We start from the raw sequence: 12,665 nt of genomic DNA on the forward strand, positions 1-12,665 counted from the left end.
ATGCAATTAACTGCATTGCTCGCAGTTAATTGAATATATAAATCTCAAAAATAACGCGAACACGAACGCGAAACGCGACCGAATTTATTATTAACGAACGATCGTGCTTCTAATCCGTGATTTTAATTATATTAAAACGATCAAACACTCCCGTTACATTGCTTCGCGCACGAATTGCAATGACGTTCTGAAACAGAAAATGAAAAATAACGATTAATATCGTCGTCGTAATCAAAAACTATTGAAAATTTATCATAGAAAATGTTTCATAGAAAAATATACTTACTTCTAATCTTCATTGATGAATGCACGATGGGTCTCCTACCCTTAGGGTGACGATGACCGAATGCACTGACTCTACTCCGCGATAAAAATTGTATTTTAATTATTCGAACAAACATGACTCTACTTCGCGATAAGAATCTTATTTTAATTATCGTACGAACATGACTCTACTTCGCGATAAGAATTGTATTTTAATTATTCGAACAAACATGACTCTACTTCGCGATAAAAATTGTATTTTAATTATTCGAACAAACATGACTCTACTTTGCGATAAAAATTGTATTTTTTAATTATTCGCACAAACACTGACTCTAATTTTTTGCAACTGCATTGCGCGCAGTTCAAAAATCAAACACCAACACTTGCTTACCTTTCTGTAAAGAAAGAAAATAAGAAAACTATTAGTATCATTGTTACCATTTAAAAATTACAAGTAATTATTAAAGAAATGTTTAATAGAAAAATGAATTTACCTTCTATCTTGATTGATGAATGCCCGATGGGTCTCCTACCCTTAGATGACGATGCCGTAGACGGTTCCAACGAAAATCAGAAACTTACGTGTTTCTTATCGCGACCACGACACTGATTCTAATTTTTACAACTGCATTGCACGCAGTTCAAATATCAAACACTAGCACTAACACTTAGCCTTCTGAAAAGAGAGAAAAGAACAAAACGATTAGAATCATTGTTATAGTTTAAAAATTATAAGTAATTATTAAGGAAATATATTTAATATAAAAATTAATTTACCTTTTATCTTCAGTGATGAATGCCCGATGGGTCTCCTACCCTTAGGATGACGATGGCACACGTATAAACCGAATAAAAGAAACTTTCGGAGTTTCTTTACCCGAAAAATTTCCGATTTTTGTTTAACGATGCAAACACTCGAGTACCTCATTGCCTACGCGCTCGATTGCAATGATGTTCTGAAACAGAAAATGAAAAAGAACGATTAATATCTTCGTCGTAATCGAAAACTATTGAAAATTTATCATAGAAAATGTTTCATAGAAAAATTATACTTACTTTTAATCTTCAGTGATGAATGCCCGATGGGTCTCCTACCCTTAGGATGACGATGGGTGGACGGTAACGAAAATAAAAAACTATAAAAAAGTTTTTTATCCCGAACGCGAACGCGAACGCGAACGCGAACGCGACCGAGACGTGCTTTACCGAACGCACTACAAAAACGTCTGAAAGAATGCACAAGATTAGTGTTCCTAGGAAATAAATCGAGTATTTTAATGTGGGATATAATATGAAGGTAGTATTAAAGGGAAAACAATGTAATGAATTGTAATATGATATTAATTAGGAAAATGAAAGAAACTAATTATCATTATAATGTTAATGGTAAGCGGTCTTTAGCTGGATTTTACTTGCAATGGAATGTATAACATATAAAATATGTTAAACATTATACTGAAAGTAAAATACCATTGCCCGGGTCTAACCACGAGGAGGTAACCGCTTCCGAAGACCCAAAAATTGATTAAAAAACAAAATAAGTAATCGGTAAATTTTATGTTTATGTATTGGCTCAGTAACGAAATTAAATTTAAAAAAATCATCTAAAGAAACATAAAATAAAAATATATTAAAATTATTTCTATTGAAAATACGTTAATATGTATGTAATGTTAAACCAGTAGATATGTAGTTAAAAAATCTGAAACATAAAGAGAGTGCATTAAAATATTAAAATAATTGTTAATTAATCGATAGAAGCGTCTATTGTTGTTAAAAAGTTCGTAATATATGTTCGGAGCGCCGTCCTCTTCGAAATTCCCCTTCAGACTGGGCCCTTGTCCACTATGTAAATTACTTTTATTGAAAGTTGTTTATATGACTTTCCGAACGTTGCGCATGTGTATAAAAGGAATCATACAACTAATCAATAAAATTTAAGATTAAAACGCTTCGATTGTAGCATTTTTTCATTTTCATGTAATTGTTTAAACAAATGTACATTTTATTATAACGTTCCTGTGCAACGCAATGAATGAATCGAATGCAATCTGTTTTATACATCGCAACTATAATTTTAATAATTTTCGACTACTCGTGCATCTGAATAAAATTCAAGTAACATCGGTGATTTTATTTGGAAACTAATATACTTTAATATAATTTCGATAAATACGCATACGAAGATTACAATTAATGAATATTTTATACATAATAATTGTCAATCTACTTAAAATATAGTGTTATAAAAATAAATGCATATAATTTTTGGTTGATCCATGGCATCTGTAAAAATAAAGAAAATACATTAAAAATAACTATCATACATGTGCAATGCTACGAGGAAAACAATAAATGGATTAAAATACTTCATTTACATTGAGAAATAATTAATTTATATTACCGTTTACCATTACTCTGTCCTCTTCTAGTCATCTTCTAATCCACTTTCCTCTCCTCTTGGACGGAATGGTTATATGAAACAATAAACTGATTAAAAATATTCATTTACTTATAGAAATAATTATTTTTTACTACCATTTACCATAACTTAGTCCACTTCTGGTCCATCTTCTAATCCACATCCTCTTCCTCTTGGTCAGAATTGTTATCTGAAACAATAAACGAATTAAAAAAGTTCATTTACTTATAGAAATAATTATATTCTACTACCATTTACCATAACTCAGTCCTCCTAAGGTTCGTTTCCTTCTTCTCTTAGACGGAATTTGGCATCATAGTTTATTCTGCAAAGAAAATATTAAAAGGAATAGGAAAAGAATAGGGAAAAGTAGGCTTTTAAGGTGGAACTTCTCACGATTTTTGTTTTAGGTGGTTTCTCTCCGATCGGACTAATCCACTGACTCTAATTTTTTTTACGAGAAACCTAGGCTTCACGCAACGATCGACCATTACTCTAACAGCAGACGGTTGAGGCCTGACTAACGGATAGTGACCGAATCGCCAACGCGTGTCGCTTCGGTCCCTATGTTAAATGCATACTTTATGCATATCAAATCGCGAATAAAAAAACAACGCATTTTAATATTATATATTACGAGGAACCTCGGCTTCACAAGACGACCGACCATCGTGCTAACGGCAGGACCGGTGAGGTCTGACTAACGGATAGCGACCGAATCGACTTGGTGTCGCTTCGGTGACTATGCTAAATGCATATTTTATGCATATCAAATCGCGAAAAAAAAGGAAATCTAAAAGTTTTTCCATCTCAAAAGTTACGTAAACTCACTTGAATGCATGCTAATTCATGTGAGCATACTTGAAATAAAAGAAAAGAAAGAAAGTGAAAAAAGTAGGGAAGGTATGATAGTTGGTGGGGGAAATTACAGGTAAGGACTACCTGTAAATGTAGAAAAGTTATTAAAAAACATTATAAAGTAATTAGTTTCTGTATAATGAATGGATAGAAGGAATTAAAGAAAAGGAGTAAAGGAATATGATGTCAATTGGAAAGTTAAAAGAAACTAATTACAATTATAATGTTTATTGTAAGCGGTCTTTGGCTAGATTTTACTTGCAATGGAATGTTTAACATATAAAATATGTTAAACATTATACTGAAAGTAAAATACCATTGCCCAGGTCTAACCACGAGGAGGTAACTGCTTCTGAAGACCCAGGATGTGCATCCTGAAAATGTCCCCATCCGAATTAAATTGAAACCAAAGAAAATGAAATGAAAATGATCACCCTGTGAATGATTTTTAATGAGCCCCACTCTAAGAGTTTTATTTAGAAAATCTTTACAATTACTATCGATAATGAAGAGAAAAATGGAAAACCAAATAAAAAAATGATAAAAGAGTAGTAAAACATGAATGGAATCGAAGTAACATGTAATCCGTGAACAAATAAAATACATTAAATATAGAGAAGAATAAATAGATTAAAATTATACATGTAATTATAAATTAAATTATACATTTAATTATACTAATAATTATCTTACCCTATCCTTTATTATAACTAAGTCATCGTGCTGTCCTGGTGTGGTCCTCGTGCTGTCCTGGTTTGGTCCTCGCGCTGTCCTGGTATGGTCCTCGCGCTGTCCTGGTGTGGTTCTCCTCTAATGTAACCTGCAACAAAAAATGCAAAGGGATAGGGAAGAAGTTGAAAAGTATGCTTTTTAAAGTGAAACTTTTTACGTTTTTTTTTAAGTGGTATCCCACCGGTTGGACTAATCCACTGACTCTAATCTATATTACGAGGAACTTACGCTGCACGTACAGTTTGCCCACCGGTACTATATTTACTGCAAGCTTGAGGAACTGAATTCCTGGGCCCGTCTTACTAATAGCGCTGGTAGACATCCCTTCTAATGCAGTTTCAGTTCCTATGCTACGTGCACATCTATGCTTGCAAAATCGCGAGTTAAAAAAAGCAAAGTAAAATAAAAAAAAATAAAAAAAAAAGGATAGGGTGTTTCACTTTAAAAAGCTGAGGGAAGGACATGATTCTATCCTTGGGAGAAAGATAGAATCAAGGCTCGCGTGGGCAGGGTCGCATCCCTGAAGTAAATTCCTTCTTAACAAATGGCGCCCTTTGCGAAGAAGAAATCCACCCGCTACCCATTGAATTGTTTCTAAAAAAATAATAAAATTTTAATAAACGTTTGATATTAAATTTTATGTAACAATGATTGAAAAACAATCTAAGTAATTGGAGAAGTTTTTAATTATGTTACAATTCAAGAACGCAACCAAGCTGAAGACACAGTCATCTAAAATCATAAAAATAAATTCATATTAAAATTATTTTCTATTAGAAATACGGTAATAGGCAAGTATGTAATATTTAAAATAATGTATGTATATGTTTAAACAATTACAAGTATTAATACAGAACAATACGTAGTTCAATACAACTTAAATAATTGTTAATTAATCGATAGAAATGTATATTGTAATCTAAAAATATGAATGTATCTTTTGATGAACCTTCCTCTTCGAAATCTACTGTAAGACTGAAACGTTGTTATATAAAAAAGTTTTTCTATCGAAAGTTATTTACATGCCATTCAGAAAGTTTCTTATGTATGTAACGAGAAAATTAATTGTAATAAATAGAAATAAAAATTATATAAAGTTCTGATTTTAACATTATTTCAATTTTTATGTAATTGTTTAATCAAATGTACATTTGTTGTAATTTTTTTACGCAGTGATGACTTCGGTGGGAAGGGGTAAAATTTTCATCTATTAAAACATAAAATCGCAATTAATTAATATTCAAAGTACATCAAAAGTTAGGTAATATTTAAATAAATATATATGCGTTTAAACAATATTAATTATAATAAGATTTCATTAAAATATTAAAATAATTGTTAATTAATCAATGCAAGCGTCTATTGTTGTCTAAAAACTCGGAGTATATGTTCTGTGATCCCTCCTCCTCGAAATCCACGGTTGATCTGAGTCATTATCCTCTGTTAAAGTTCTTTTGGTGAAAGTTGTTTACAGGACCTTCCGAACGTTGAGCATGTGTATAAAAAGAATAATAAATCTATTTAATAAAATTTAAGATTAAAACGTTATGATTTTCGTATTTTTATCTATTCTATGTAATTATTTTAATGCTCCTGCGCAGTAAGGACTTTGAGGGTAAAATTCTGCTGTAACATAAAGAGAGTGCATTAATGCATTATAATAATTGTTAATTAATCGTTGCAAGAGTCTATTGTTGTCTAAAAGATCGGAATATATGATCTATGTACCTTCCCCTTCGAAATCCATCGTTGAAATGAGACGTTGTCCTCTATGAAATTACTTTTATTAAATGTTGTTTATATGACTTTCCGAACGTTGCGCATGTGTATAAATTGAATAATCCACCTAATCAATAAAATTTAAGATTATAACGTTCTCATTTTAGTATTCTTTTAATTTTTATGTAATTATTTTAATGCTTCTGCTCAGTGATGACTTCGAAGGTAAAATTTTGCTGCAATATAAGAAAAGTGCATTTGTGCATTAAAATAATTGTTAATGTATACGTAATGTACACGTATATGGAAATGAAAAATGAGATTACATTTCTTTAAACAATTATACAACCAATATATTAAAACAATTAATAAACAATATACTAATGGAAAATGTGAATTATTAAAGTTTACCATTATGATAGAAGAAAGCTGAGGTGTTTGCTCGTTTAAATATCAAAAAATATTTCCTGGATTCATTTTAAAATCTTGTAAGTTCTTCATTTATGTATGTACTTGATACATAAAACAAGGAGAAATCCTAATTGATGCTGTGCAATTTCAAATCTTCAAATACTTGCAAATCTGCAAATCATAAGATTGTATTAGTAAAGTATCAGTAAACTAAAGAGTCTATATATGTATATGTATGATATGAAATAATATGAATATGAAAAAGATAAAAATGTAAATATAATTATAAGATTATGTATATGTAATCATGCTGTTATCTCTCAATGTTTGGAAACTTAAAGACAGTAATGTAAAAGTAAAGTAAAAGTTAAGTAAAAGTAATGTAAAAAAGTATTGTAAAAGTAAAGTAAAGTCTGACATGTATATAAGATGTCACTCTCTCTCTTTCTCTCTTTCCCCTTCTCATACTTTTTATATTACTCTTCTTTATGTTATAAAAGAAAAGAGATAAACCTACCACAACACATATCAAGATAGAAAAGTAAAAACAGTTATTATACTGACAATGAGTATATGTATTCATGCTGTATTCTACTATTTTTTGGAAACCTAAAAAAAGTATAAAGTAACATAGCATTGGTATAATATAAAGAAAATTAAATATATGAGTGTTGTGTATACGTGTAACACGTTCCTTGTGATATTTAAAGAATAACGTGTAGAATAAAGACAATATACACTTAAAACTTTGTCACATTGCATAGAAAAACACAATTATATAGAATAGAAACCACGTTGTAGATATTTTTAAAACAATTGACATCGCATGCCAGAGGAAAACATAATCGTATAGAAATGAAACATCGTTATAGAAATCTTTAAAACAAATGACATAAAGCACTATAGCCATCCTTAAAGAATTAAAATAAATTGAAAGAAAACAATTGACATCTCTCATGCCAACTATGAAAGTATAAATTCCCATACTCTTTATCGATATGGAAAGATTCTTGTTATTTTAATTCTTTAAGAATGGTTACAGTGCTATATATCAATTGTTTTAAAAATATCTGCAACGAGGTTTCTTTTCTATACGATTGTGTTTTTCTATGCAATGTGATAAAGTTTTTAGTCTATGTTGTCTTTATTTTACTAGTTATTTTTTAAATATTAACAAGATACGTGTACATTAAATAGTAAAATAGAATAAATTTTTTATTTATTTAATAAATAAATTATCATATCAAGCTTGACTAGCGTGGTCATAAAGAAATCCGAATTACGTACGTGTGACGGGGCAAGCTTGTGTGCGTGAAATACATTTCTATATGGTAATTAAGAATTTCTGATTGGTTACTTATCTTTTATAATAATTATCAGCCAATCAGGGCTCTTTGAAGATCATTCTTCTTTCTTTTTTACGGCGTCGGTTTGGAGATCGCACGGATACTTCGTCGTTCCGTTAATCTCAGGTAATTAAAAAATATTGTACACCTTCCTATTATATATCAAACGATAGCTACACACAAGATTTTCATACGTGAGTGTTTTCAAAAGGAAATATTAAAAAGTTCGAAAGATATCTGTGAAAATATAACATCGATGTATCTCGGCTTCCTGCCAATTTCACCAATGTTACTTAGCAATAGTTTTTTCTAATTTCCAGCTTTTTCTTACGATATCCGTACTTACTACCATCTCTAATGATTTTCTAATTAATCATTTTTCATAATTATGTTTTCAAAGATCACGTATTTCGTATTAAATTCGATTTCTGTCCCATACACACACATACAGGCATATATGCATAAGTATAGGTATCTCATACACATACACTCATATATTTAATTTTTTTTATATTGTTCTAATGTAATTTTATTTTTTATTTCTATTAAGTTTCTGAGCATTGGAGAGTCCAGAACGAATACATATACCCCGTCCAATATAATTGTGTTTACTCTTTTTTATCTTCAAATTCATCGAGGTAAGCGTTATTCTTTTTTTAAGCTATGTGACATATAAAAATTTATAGAAAGAGTGAGAACGAGAGTGACAGAGGGAGAGAGAATAGAAAACAAAACATTCACCTACAAGCAACTATGAATGTGTATGTATATTTGTAGGAATTTCTCGAGGTGAAAACAGAAGAAAGACAGCCGAAAAGAAAATGTAAACAGCCAAGCACCGAACGTTAGACACTCTCAAGGATAAGCAGTATGAGATCATCATTCCTCTTCCGTCCTTCGACAAGTAAAGATCTAACGAACGTGACGTATTATATATATAAACAATTTAATTAATTTATTTCTAATCTTATCATTATTGAATTAATCGTTTAAAAAGTTTATTATAGCATTGGACAGCATAATAATTAATACACTTGTTAGGTTATTCTTTATTGAGTTTACTACTACGTTATTGTCTTCTTAAGACTTCTTTAAAGATTTTTATTATCAGTTATTAATAATATTTTATATTTTATATGCAATTTTATGCAAATAATGAGATTTAGGCAACTGATATTGCTTGGATTTGTATATAAAAATACAAAGCAAGCACTACTAAAAAAATAGTTGCATACTTTGATAAATTCCATACATATCGTTTAACTTTTATTTTTAATAATTTTAATTCTTTATGATAGAATATTTTTTTAAGTGTGCTATACCTTCAGAAATGATTCACAGAGAATATTGTATTATAAAATAATCTTTAGTATGTTTCAGGTTTTCAGATTTTTATTTAATTTTATTTTATTCATCGTCATCCTAAGGGTAGGATACCCATCCTGCAGTCATCAATGAAGACTAAAAGTAAATATATTTTTCTATTAAACACTTCTATGATAACTTCAATGGTTTTTTATTACGATGATGACATTAATTGTTCTTTTTCTTTTTCTGTTTCAGAACATCATTGCAATCGTGCGCGTAGGCAATGAAGTACTCGTGTGTTGCATCGATAAAATAAAATATAAAAGAATCGGAAAGTAGAGTTAGTGTTGTACGTCGTATGTAAAAGTTTCGTTTCTTCGTGTAAAGAAACTTCGTAAGTTTCTTTTATTCGGTTTAAACGTGTGCTCATCGTCATCCTAAGGGTAGGATACCCATCGTGCATTCATCAATGAAGAATAAACGTAAGTCAATTTTTATTTTAAACACTTTCTCAATAATTATAATAATTTTTTTTAACAACAATGATATTTATAATTTTGTTTTTATTTCTGTTTCAGATCATCATGGGAATATTGCAATTTTGGAAGTGTTTGTGAATTGTGTTTGTGAAGTGTTGCAAGTGTTAGTGCATTGCAATCGTGCGCGAAGCAATATACGGGAGTGTTGTATCGTTTAAATATAACTAAAATCACGGATTAGAAGCCCGTTCGTTCGTTTTCATTTCAATTCCGTCGTGTTCGCGAACTATTTTTGAAATGTATATATTAAATTAACTGCGACCAATGCAGTAATTGCATTAGAGTTTGTTCGAGTAAAGTTGTATTTTTATCTTTAAACAGTCGCACAAACTGTTCACGTATTAGAGCCAGTGCATCAATGAAGATTTTTCTACTTGCACTGACTGTGTGCAAAGCAGTCTTTGAATTAGTTATGTAAAGTCAGTGATCGGGCGTAAAACAAATTAAAATCAAACGCGAATTAGAATCAGTGTTGTTCGCTGTATAATAAAATTTCGGTTTCGCGATAAGAAACTCATCTATAGTTTCTTATTTTCGTTTCTACCGCGTTTTTAGATTCACGCGAGATGCATCGATATTATAAATAAATGAGCAAGAAGACAAACTCATTCGCGACGGATAGATTCTAGCAGTTAAGTGGTGGCTCAAAGCCCAGTTCATGTATTAGAACGGCCAACTTAATGAAAGGAGTCGTCCGAGGTTTTGAAATATATTACAATATATTAAAAGATATTCAAAGTCATTATTTATTAAATAAATTGTAGAGTCCTTAGCCGCTTAGATGAATTTTTATAAAAATGTATTTATGTCTTATGTATATATGTGTTTTTAATCATATTTTTTAGATCAGGATTTTCAGCTTCTAATGTACTAATCTCCCGTTTCTCTCCTCTATACTTTCTGCGTTCTCATCTATACGTGTGCCCAGGTGCTACTCGTATGGGTGAGAAACGGTTAGTATAGGTTTAGGTTTAAGTTTTTCCCCTATTGGCGGCTGTCATTGTGCTAGTGACTGCACGATGTACTTTACACCTGTGTGTGCGTATTAGGTAGTGTTTTGTACATCGTTTCGCGATAGTTTTTAATTAATGCATTATTTATCTCTTAGAATACTATTTAGTATAGCACATCTAGAGTTAGGTGTGATATGAAAAATACACATGGTTGTATTTTTCTATTTATATTAAATTTTTCTCATTTTTTTTTGTAATATATAAAAGATTTTTTTTGTAATATATAGTAGAGTTACCGCATTTATTTGTGGAAACTTTGATATACTTATATATTACTAGTATGCATATATACTAGTATGTACCAGTATTTTTGTTTTAGTCTTTTATGCAATAATCATTAGCCTTGGCAGTCGATTACAGCAATTGGTACGTAGTCCCATAAGTTTAGAAAACGTGGTTGAACTAGGGTGTCGGAGGTGTCCCGGGGCATGCTTTTTTGTTTAGGCTTTTGCACCCTGGTGGTATGTGTGAGAATCGTGGAGTGAGTGGGTGGGTATGTATCATGTGTTTGCTCTTTTTAAATATGGGTAATTAATAGGCAGGTAGCATACTTAGGTGTGAATGTTTATTTAATTTGTAAGTAGGTAGAGACCGGAGAAGTCACGCGATTGTTATTTCTTTTCCGGATATTATACAAAGTTTCAGCAACATTTAGATTCATTTATCTCTCTTTTAAATATTTTTTTTATTTTTTCCATATATTGCTGATGCTCTGTACCGCGAAATTTAAATCAGTATCGCACGATTCAAATATCTTTGCGTTTTCTTAAAAATTTATTTTTATTCGAAAAAGGGAAGATAGCTGAATACGTTGGATACTTACTTAATATTAAGTATATTAACGCTTTGCTCTTTAATAATTCTTACTGAATACTTCATTTGTTATACATATATAGTAAATACAAAGTAGAGTAAAGATAAAAGATAAAAACGGTCGAGTAAAAGAGTAAGACCATAAGATGTATGACAAAGTTTCTGCTTTTGTTTGATATTATTTAATTTTTTAAATGCAAAGTGTTAATAATAGGTTCATCGATTAGATCAAATATCACACAGCAGCGTTTAGGGCGTGAAGAAAGAAGAGGCATTATGCCGAAGAGGCCCCCACTTAATTGTGGCTGAAGAGAGCAACTACATAGACTATTAAGTTATTTTCAAAGGTTCAACAATAAGTTCAAACTTTTCGAAAATAGCTCTTTAGTCATATTTTATATATTATTGTATTATTTATTTGCTCGTCATTAATTTGTAATTCTAATTGGAGATGATGGACCATTCCATCTCCTTGGCACATCAAATCTGTGTGCCATATCGTCCAAAAGATGCATATGTGTTTAGTTAGAGTCAGAAATATTAAAATTTTTGTATTATTAAATTTTGAAGCTTTAATAACGTTCGGTAAATATTACAGTAATTTCTCTTTTCTTGTTTCGTCTTTAAAATTTTTCACTTTGATCGTATTTTATTAAATTTGCAATTTTTCTTTTCTATATAATGCAGTTTAAAAGTATCTCATAATAATTAATAAATATTATTTTTTTTAGTAACTTAGTATTCTTATTTTTCCTATTTCTTTATTTTTATTTATTTTATATAAATGTAAAATCACGCATTTAAATTTAATTTTATTGCAACGGTAATTAGAGATTTTATAAAAAGTAAATAAAGGATTCAATTGAAAAGTGCATCTGCGAATTGGACCATTTATAAGTCAGGCTATTGTATCACTTGATTGTTTGATTAATATAGTTTTCTTCTTGTTACAGGTGATCATCGTTGGATTTATCATCAAACCTTCTGGATTTTTTTCTATTTGAGTGTCTTAAATTGCTTCATTTTAAAATACATATATATGTATATATATATAAATGCATTTCTGAAGGTACACACATGTTTATATATTAATAATTAAATATAATTATATAAAATTCTATAATACAATATAACTATACTATATATACTATCAAAGTATATGTCATATACTATTATATACTTTCATATACTAACAAAGAATATTGCATTCTTTTATAGTTTGTACCGTCATCGCATT

The 12,665-nt window shown here is 30.0% G+C and overlaps 1 long non-coding RNA gene across 2 annotated transcripts; it reads right to left on the minus strand.

Annotated features, from left to right (window-relative positions):
- Positions 1-2,514: 2,514 nt before the first annotated feature.
- Positions 2,515-3,050, minus strand: LOC122516455. Of its 2 annotated transcripts, none has more exons than XR_006303568.1 (3): positions 2,948-3,050; positions 2,672-2,879; positions 2,515-2,553 (listed from the first exon to the last, which is right to left on the minus strand). It is a non-coding gene; the product is annotated as an uncharacterized LOC122516455 (long non-coding RNA). The 2 variants fall into 2 exon arrangements; XR_006303569.1 differs by having other exon boundaries at positions 2,941-3,050.
- Positions 3,051-12,665: the final 9,615 nt, after the last annotated feature.

The sequence above is a fragment of the Polistes fuscatus genome, unplaced genomic scaffold (genome assembly GCF_010416935.1).
Source record: "Polistes fuscatus isolate 324 unplaced genomic scaffold, CU_Pfus_HIC Scaffold2, whole genome shotgun sequence".
Classification (NCBI taxonomy): domain Eukaryota; kingdom Metazoa; phylum Arthropoda; class Insecta; order Hymenoptera; family Vespidae; genus Polistes; species Polistes fuscatus.